The sequence below is a fragment of the Hyla sarda genome, unplaced genomic scaffold (assembly GCF_029499605.1).
Source record: "Hyla sarda isolate aHylSar1 unplaced genomic scaffold, aHylSar1.hap1 scaffold_2021, whole genome shotgun sequence".
Classification (NCBI taxonomy): Eukaryota; Metazoa; Chordata; class Amphibia; order Anura; family Hylidae; genus Hyla; species Hyla sarda.
The window spans coordinates 9,520-19,026 of record NW_026608683.1 but is presented as its reverse complement, the minus strand read 5'-3'; the positions used below and the strand labels follow the sequence as shown (position 1 = coordinate 19,026).

The 9,507-nt window shown below is 47.5% G+C and overlaps 1 long non-coding RNA gene across 1 annotated transcript; it reads left to right on the top strand.

Moving 5' to 3' along the window:
• The first annotated feature begins 5,746 nt into the window (after positions 1-5,746).
• LOC130317785 (uncharacterized) lies at positions 5,747-6,964 on the top strand. The gene is made up of 5 exons (XR_008864808.1): positions 5,747-5,761; positions 6,301-6,341; positions 6,436-6,502; positions 6,603-6,767; positions 6,870-6,964. It is a non-coding gene; the product is annotated as an uncharacterized LOC130317785 (long non-coding RNA).
• Positions 6,965-9,507: the final 2,543 nt, after the last annotated feature.

Below are 9,507 nucleotides of genomic sequence, written 5' to 3'. Positions count from 1 at the left end.
AGATGGAACCAGTCGCACCAGGTCGGGTTAAGGGACTTCCTTTTTTCTGACGACATAGGTAGCATCAAAAACAGCAGGACAATGAGGCCCCCTGCCCCCTCCCCCTTACTAGTCGGCTCCGAGACCCGGTGATATCAACGTTAGAACACATGTTAGAGACACGCTAACCCAGGGAGAAGTAGTCTCCAATCTTGGCCTCTTGCAATGGTATGCCCCCTCCCCAAAAAGAAAAATATACACACATAACAGAGCAATAGGAGAGAAGAAAAACCTGTTCCCAGTGGCTCGCGTAGCGGTCGGTCTGTCCGAAAGGGAGGATCAGTCAGCGAGGCAGTGCAAAAAGGAATACAAGTCTCAGTCTGGTGAGGAGGTGCGTTCCCCGCCGTGTCCATTCCTTGGAGAGTGTTGTCTACGTCGGCGACTTCTCGGCGCAGGAGAGCATGCTACATCTCTGGCAGGTGATCTGGAGCGGTCGTCTCGCCTGGAAGAGCGGGATCTCCTACTCGGGGTAGCGCGTGCAGATCTTCTGGATGAGGAATTCAGGATTTGTTCCAAAGATGAGGAAGCGGCTTCTGGAGATTTATAGGTGGAAATAGATCCGTCAGGGTGGAACACTCTCAATATAGCAGGATACTGTAACTGGAATCTGTATTTGGCTTTAAAGAGTGCAGTACAGATGGCGCTGAAAGCTCGTCTCCGTTTAGCCACCTCCACAGAGAAATCTTCAAATATGAGAAGGCTCATACCCTGGACTACAAGGGGTTGGGACAGTCGTCTGTAAGCACGTAATATCTCCACCTTATCATTGAAGTCCAGGAGTTTCAAAATTACTTGCCGAGGGCGATGTGCCAAAGCTGCAGGACCATTTGAAGGCGGATCTGGAGGCGGGCCGATCCTGTGTGCCCTTTCCACCCAGCAGGGGTGCGACAGGCCCAGTGTTTTGGGTAAGTCCCTCTCACAGAACCGTTGCAGATCAGCGGGGTGTATAGATTCCTGTACACCCACTATACGCAGGTTATTTCTTCTGGACCTGTTTTCAAGGTCCTCCATTTTCTCCGATACTCTGGACAGTTCAACTTCTGCCGCTTTCAATCGTCGTTCCATAAGAGAATCACCATCCTCTAAGTGGGACACCCTCTGCTACACGTCAGTGATTCGCCCTGTATGAGCAGACACTTCCAAAGTCAGGTTCTGTAAGGTAGCTTTAAGAACCTCCTCCACTATCTGTTGCACATTAGGGGTAATGCGGAGTGCCATTTCAGTGGCCAGCATTTGATAGTCAAAGTGGACTGGCAGTCCTTGTGAGACAGGAGGTTATGACAGGACAGGTGTTATGTATGCCCCTGCTATCTGCATTATCCACCTGTCCTGGAGGTAAGGCACTGGCAGGTGAGGGGGCTGACAAAGTGACCTCCATTTCCCCCTGAGAGTCCTCAGTGTGTGGAGAGGGCTGAAGAGGCTGTGGGAGTGCAGCGCAGGCCGCCCGCGGCACTGCGGTATTATCAGTCGCGGCCGCGGCCATTTTGAGTGAGCCGCCGGCTGATTTCATGGCGGAGGCCAGTGGCGGCGTTGCGGGCGGACCTCCACTGCGCTGAATGAAGCGCTCCATACCTGGAGGTGAGCAGCGTCTCCGGGGGCCTGTCACCGGGACGAGAGGACGTATGGAGCCAGGTACAGGCAGGTACAAGCTGGGGAGGTGCGGGAGCTCACTGCAGAGGCTCCTACATCGGACGCCGGAACCGGAAGTCCTCTTTGTTTTGTTTTTAAGCTGATATGGTATGAAGGGCTTACAGGCGACCAAACTTGGGCCTAAAGTGGGTTGTGGTTCAGTGTGTATAAGTTTTTGTATAAGTTGGTTGGGAGGAGTGCTAGGTGGGGAGGGTGTGCTTGTGGGTGGTGGTGTTCATCTTTGGGGGACCTGACATGGGTCAGTTAAGGACTGGACTTTGTGAACTGTAAGAACGGTATGGACTCTGACCAATGTACAGGAGGGGTGGTGTGGGTGAGGGTACAAATTTCCCCAACCTCAAGGTTAGTGTTTAACCACTTAAGGACCTAGGGCGTATGGATACGCTTTGACGTCCTGGTACTTAAGGACCCAGGGCGTATTCATACGCCCGTGGGAATTTCAGTCCCCGCCGCGCGCCGGGCGGGGACCGGGCCGGGGTGACTGCTGATATCAATCAGCAGGCACCCCGCGCAAATGCCCAGGGGGGTCATCAGACCCCCCCATCGGCGATCGGCGCAAATCGCAAGTGAATTCACACTTGCGATTTGCGCCGATTCCGGGACATACGGGTCTATTGTGACCCGGTGACTCGGAATAGAAGGGGGTGTCTAAGACACCCACGATCCCCCTGTAGGCATAGGAGTGAGGTGGCAGGGTTGCCATCCCTCCTATCCTTGCTATTGGTCTGCTATTGATCGTCAGAGGCGACGACCAATAGCAGACCGGGTGCGGGGGGGTTAACTTTCGTTTTCCCCGTCCTGCCCACCCACAATAGGCGGGGCAGAACGGGGAACCGAAGGGGACCGGGCGCCGACGTCCACTTACCCGTCCGGAGGCTGCGGCAACGTTGATCGGCGGGCGGCGTCATGTGCTTCTGAAGAGGACGGCTCCCGGGATCCTACAGAAGCCGGTAAGATGATCTGGAGGGCTACAGTCTGAGACTGTGGTCTCTAACTGTAGCCCTCCAGATGTTGCAAAACTACAACTCCCAGCATGCCCACATAGCTGTTTGTTGTCTGGGCATGCTGGGAGTTGTAGTTTTGCAACATCTGGAGGTCCACAGTTTGGAGATCAATGTGCAGTGGTCTAAAAACTGTAGCTCTCCAGATGTTGCAAAACTGCAATCCCCAGCATGCCCAGAAAGCAAACAGCTCCAGCTGTTGCATAACTACATCTCCCAGCATGCCCTTCGGTGATTAGTACATGCTGGGAGTTGTAGTTTTGCAACAGCTGGAGGCACACTGGTTGGAAAATACTGAGTTAGGTAACAGAACCTAACTGAAGGTTTTCCAACCAGTGTGCCTCCAGCTGTTGCAAAAGTACAACTACCAGCATGCACGGTCTGTCAGTACATGCTGGGAGTTGTAGTTTTGAAACAGCTGGAGGTTTGCCCCCCCCCCCCCCCCCATGTGAATGTACAGGGTACATTCACACGGACAGGTTTACAGTAAATTTCCTGCTTCAAGTTTGGGCTGCGGCAAATTTTTCGCCGCAGCGCAAACTCCTAGCGGGAAATTCACTGTAGCACGCCAGTGTGAATGTACCCTAAAAACACTACACTAACACATAATAAAGGGTAAAACACTACATACACACCCCCTTACACTGCCCCCCCCCCAATAAAAAATTAAAAACGTCTTGTACGGCAGGGTTTCCAAAACGGAGCCTCCAGCTGTTGCAAAACAACAACTCCCAGCATTTCTGGACAGCCACTGACTGTCCAGGCATGCTGGGAGTTTAGCAACAGCTGGAGGCACCCTATTTGGGAATCACTGGCGTAGAATACCCCTATGTCCACCCCTGTGCAATCCCTAATTTAGTCCTCAAATGCGCATGGCGCTCTCTCACTTCGGAGCCCTGTCGTATTTCAAGGAAACAGTTTAGGGCCACATATGGGGTATCTCCGTACTCAGGAGAAATTGCACTACAAATTTTGGGGGTCTTTTTTTTCCTTTTACCGCTTGTGAAAAGGAAAAGTTGGGGGCTACACCAGCCTGTTAGTGTAAAAAAATAAATTTTTTTACAATTACATGCTGGTGTTGCCCCATACTTTTTATTTCCACAAGCGGTAAAAGGAAAAAACAGACCGCCAACATATGTAACACAATTTCTTCTGAGTACGGAAATACCCCAGATGTGAGCGTAAAATGCTCTGCGGGCTCACAACAAGGCTCAGGAATGAGAGCGCACCATGTACATTTGAGGTCTAAATTTGTGATTTGCACAGGGGTGGCTGATTGTACAGCGGTTCATACAAACGGAAAAAAAAAATACCCACATGTGACCCTATTTTGGAGACTACACCCCTCACCGAACGTGACAAGGGGTATAATGAGCCTGAACACCCAACAGGTGTTTGACGAATTTTCATTAAAGTTGGATGGGAAAATGAAAAAATATATATTTTTTCACTAAAATGCTGGTGTTACCCTACATTTTTCATTTTCACAAGGGAAAATAGGAAAAAAGCCCCCCCAAATTTGTAACCCCATCTCTTCTGAGTAAGAACATACCCCATATGTGAATTTAAATTGCTCTGCGGGCGAACTTCAATGCTCAGAAGAGAAGGAGCGCCATTGGGATTTTGTAGAGAAAATTTGTCCGGAATTGAAGGCCACATATGTTTACAAAGCCCCCATAGTGCAAGAACAATGGACCCCCGACACATGTGACCCCATTTTGGAAACTACACCCCTCACATAATGTAATAAGGGGTACATTGAGAATTTACGCCCCACAGGTGTCTGACAGATTTTTGGAACAGTGGTCCGTAAAAATGAAAAATTAAATGTTTCATTTGCACAGCCCACTGTTTCAAAGATCTGTGGCGTGTAAATACTCACTGCACCCCTTATTAAATTCTGTGAGGGGTGTAGTTTCCAAAATGGGGTCACATGTGGGGGGGTCCACTGTTCTGGCACCACGGGGGGCTTTGTAAACGCACATGGCCCTGACCATTCCAAACGAATTCTCTTTCCAAAAGCTCAATGGCGCTCCTCCTCTTCTGAGCATTGTAGTTCGCCAGAACTTTCACAGAAAGAAAGCCGTTCACTGCGGCATCTTGGTCATTAGATCGGTCAGCCTGGTCCCAGCCGGAGTGGTTGTGGTGCAAAACTGTGCAGCTAGGAAAAAACCGCCAGTAAGTGCCCGCTGCATTCACCAGCACAGAAAGCCATATATGCCAGCGGAAAGCCGCCACATAAATGCTGCACGTGCTGTATGCCGCAACTATGCAAATATATCTAGCACAGCCTGCAGCCTGTTCACACCTATTGTGAAAACATTCATTTCAGCTGGGATTACACTTGGCGTGTTTGTCATAAAAAACACCATGCTCGCTGCGGGCACATGTTAGGTTGGAATCAATAGGGTAATATGAAACACCAGACACTAATGGGGGTTTCTTCATCCTTTTATGGTGTTTTTAGGCTATCAAATCTGTGGGATGCCGAGAGCATGTTTTTTTTTTTTTTTTGGGGGGGGGGGGGGGGGTATTTTCTTACAATTTTTTTTTATAGAAATCCTTCAGTCAAATGATGAAAGAATCACATGACTTGTAATGAGAAAAGCCAGAGGGGAAAAAAACACCAAAGAAAAAACACTTCCTGTAATAATAATAATAATAATGATGATGATGATGATGATGATGATGATGATAATAATAATACACATTGGGACAGATGTATGAAAACCTGTGCAGAGGTCAAGTGGACCAATTGCCCATAGCAACCAATCAGATCGCTTCTTTCACTTTTCAGAGACCTTTTAAAAAATGAAAGAAACTACCTGATTGGTTGCTATGGGCAACTGGTCCACTTTCCCTCTTCCCTGGTTTTGATAAATCTCTAAGACCCCCCCCCCCCCCCCCCCCCCCCAGTGCTTTTAGCAAAAATAACACAAAGATAGCTGAGAAAAGAAATGAGGGGGAAGATTTTGATGTTTGTTTTTTTTTGCAAAAAAAAGAAAAAAACATCAAACAAGAATTGTGTTTGTTCCTAGGCTTGGGCTGTGATTAAAAACAACATATAAATGGTGTTTTTCAAAGCCCACATTGCTTTATTTCTGGTCCCTTTTCCCCTCTTTCAACAGACGTCTGTCCAGCTATTGCAAAGCTACAACTCCCAGCATGCCCTGACAGCCGAAGGCTGAGAGTTGTAGTTTTGCAACAGGTGGGCAGCCACAGGGGATCGGTGTTGCAGTATGTCAATCTAGGGCCATGGTGTCTGATCTGGAACTGGCAGCAGGAGCCACGACCACTTTAAATCAATGGCTGCTGGGACGTCTGACTAGTGACATCCTTCACTCCAGACCGCAACGTCAGGGACGTCACTCGTCAGACGTCCCGGCGGCCAGCGCTGCTCATTGAGCCTACCGGAGTAGCATTGATCTATGTAAGAAACCTATGGGCCCAGGCTGTTGGGGCCACCAAATGATATTACATATACAGAATGTCTGGTTAGGAGAAACAAATATAACGCACCCACAGGGAGTGGCGCCATTTTAATAAAAATTGTCAAAAACCTTAGATAACAGTCATACAGAATATATCAGAAAGCTTTTTTGATTTTCAGCCAATCAGAGAGCAGCACTACTGAAATAGAACTCCCAGGAGGTAACAGCGTGTCACACATGTGATGTCATAACCATTGTCCACCAAAGAGCAGCACTGAGCAGAAATAACACTGCTCCTGTTCATTCTCCATCAGTGAGGGGCCGGTGCTGGACACTGTGTAGGGACGCGGGAATGCAAAGTCATACACATGACTGTGACTGGTAAGTGTTACATTGTTGTGTCCAAAAGATCTTTAGTGCAGTTCCATGTGTATTTCTATGATAAACATGTAAATAAGTTATCTTTTTTTTCTTATCTTAGATGCACTATTTCCAGGACATGGAGTAGCATTTCCGGACCTACAGCAAGACGTTGGATGAAGGCATAGCCCCAGAAATAACACTGGTCCTGTTCATCAGTGAGGGGCCGGTGCTGGACACTGTGTAGGGACACGGGAATGCAAAGTCATGCACATGACTGTGACTGGTAAGTGTTACATTGTTTTGTCCAAAAGGTCTTTATTGCAGTTCCATGTGTATTTCTATGATAAACATGTAAATAATCTATCTTTTTTGTCCCCTATCTTAGATGCACTATTTCCAGGACATGGAGTAGCATTTCGGGACCTACAGCAAGACGTTGGATGAAGGCACAGGCCTAGGAATCATGCACATACACAGAAACATTTGCCCAAATTCTAGAGGTAACCTCCTTTAGTATGCCCAGAGGAAGGGCCATACAGTAGCCATGGATTCCCTACAGGTTTCCTCCCCTCTGGAGGTTTTTCCTGTCCTGAGTATTAGTTACTGTACGCTCTTTGTGAGTGATGGGAGGTTACAAAAAGTCCCCTACACAAACATTTTAATAAATAATAAATAAAGTTCCCCTTTTTTTAAACTGTTCTTTGACTTGTTCGACTCATTTATTTATTTCTGTGTGTGAAAATAGAGTTAGCAAAACATGGATGACCAAAGCTGCTCTCCCGCACGATCTGCATAATGCGGTGCGGAGAGAGGCAACTGGTGCTGGGTGGTGCAGTTTATGAGGCAAACGTAGAACACCCAGCAAGTTCCATGCACAAGCCTTTTTCTGATGAATGGGACTCATGCAGGGAACTTGCTAGGGGTCATACGGTTGCAAAGGATCAACTTTTGGGTACATGAACTGTCCCTTAAAGGGGTACTCCGCCTCTAGATATCTTATCCCCTATGTAAAGGATAGGGGATAAGATGTCTGATCAAGGGGATCCTGCTGCTGGGACCCCAGCAATCTCCTTGCAGCAACCAAAATTCTAAATAGTATTTTTAGATCACTGGTTCCTGTGGTGGGATTCGTGACATCATGCCACACCTTCTTGTGACATCACACCACCTCCCATAGACATAAATGGAAAGGGCGTGGCGGGAGGTCACGACCCGCACCACGAGAACCCAGAGTTCTAAATATATTATTTGGAACGCCGGGTGCTGCATGAAGATTGCAGGGGTCCCAGTGATCAGTCATCTTTTGTCCTATCCTTAAGGTAGGGGATAAGATATCTAGGGGCGGAGTACCACTTTAAGGAATTAGAGAGTGTAGGCATGCCTTACAAGCAGGTAGAAAAAGAACAGCTGGGAGAAATGACAGGACACAAAGCAATGTTTGGCTGGGACCGATTTTGGGTGTGTTCTGGCCAATTAAAGGAGAACTATGGCAAAAATTAACTTATCCCCTATCCATGGGTTATGGGATAAGTAGCTGATCGTGGGGGGTCCCCCTGCAATACCTGGGATGAGACCCGTTGCTCAGTGAGAAGTGCTCGCTGAAGACGTCAAATCTCAATTTCCCTGGATCCCCCCCTTCCTTCATGTCCACACAGACGCCCCCAGACTGCTGTCTCTTACAGAGTTTTATGCCCAGAAATGGTTGGCTACTCACTTTGTCAGTAGATTCTCATCCTAAATATGAAGACAATCGGGGAAATGTACCTGTGGAGAGGAAATGTTGTCCAGTTGCTCTTAGCAACCAATCAGATCACTTCTTTTATTTTTCAGAGGTCTTCTCAAGAATGAAAGAAGCAATCTGATTGGTTGCTATGGGCAACCTGATGAAAACATTTTTTTTTTTCTTTAACAACTACAGTACTACAACTCCCATTGTAGTGTGTCTGTTCAACCTGTGCCTCCTCCAACCCTGACCCTTAGGGGGGCACAGACTGGCCACACTGGGGGTTGTAGTACTTTCATTTTTACAGTTCCCCTATAACTCTGCAGCTTTCGGTAGAAGTATGAGGCTCAGCCTTAGAGTCAGTGTATCTGGCTGCTCCGGTGTTCTTCTATTTTACAGCCTGGACCCTTGACTAGGGGATATTATAGCTGCTAAAACCTACCATCCACCAACCCCCAAAAGCCCCCTTTGTAACGAGGAATCCCTTACCTTAAACATGACAGACACAGTGTTGGTGGTAACAAGGCCACAGCAGCCCCTTTATTAAATATCAAACAATAAAACATTGTAAGGCAACCTTGTATGAACATCATACATAACATTGAATAAAACATTCTTTTTTTTTTTCAAAGTAAAGTTTTATTAAGGTTTTTAACATACAAGGTAAAATGAAAATTACAACATGAGAAGTGTCTACACTGGTCAGGCAACAAAGCCCACATGGCTCAAGTAAACAAGGAGTTTGGGTCACTCAGCGAAGTTAAACATTACAGCAGTCCGAGCCTCACATCATAAATGAACTCCAGAGAACAGAGGTTGTGAGTAGCTAACAGGATTCAGAACTACGTATAAATTCGATAACTATAGCGAAAATTCAAACATCGCCAGTAGTGAAGCAGCGAACCAGGGCAGACAAAGGAAACACAATAGCGGTAGAGGGAACTGGAAGATAGGAGAGGAGGGAGAGAGAGGAAAAGATACAGGGGGGGATAGAGAAAGGAGGGGGGGGTGTAGAAGAATCGAAGAGGGGGAGATAGGATGCAGCAGACTTAGTGTAATATGGCAGAGAGTCTTACCTGTTCGGACTGAACCTCTCCACCTGTCTAAGCAGTAAACAGCAACTGTGGGTGAGCTATTGCGGAGTTGGACAGAGGGGGATGAGCGTGCGTGGTGACAGATCCAGGTTATCATCAGTGAACTCCTGAAAGGCAACATAGGATAGCCAAGGCGACCAAACAGCATGGTATTTATCGAACTGTCGGGTAGAGTCTGCCCGGAGTTCTTCCATCCTACAAGTATA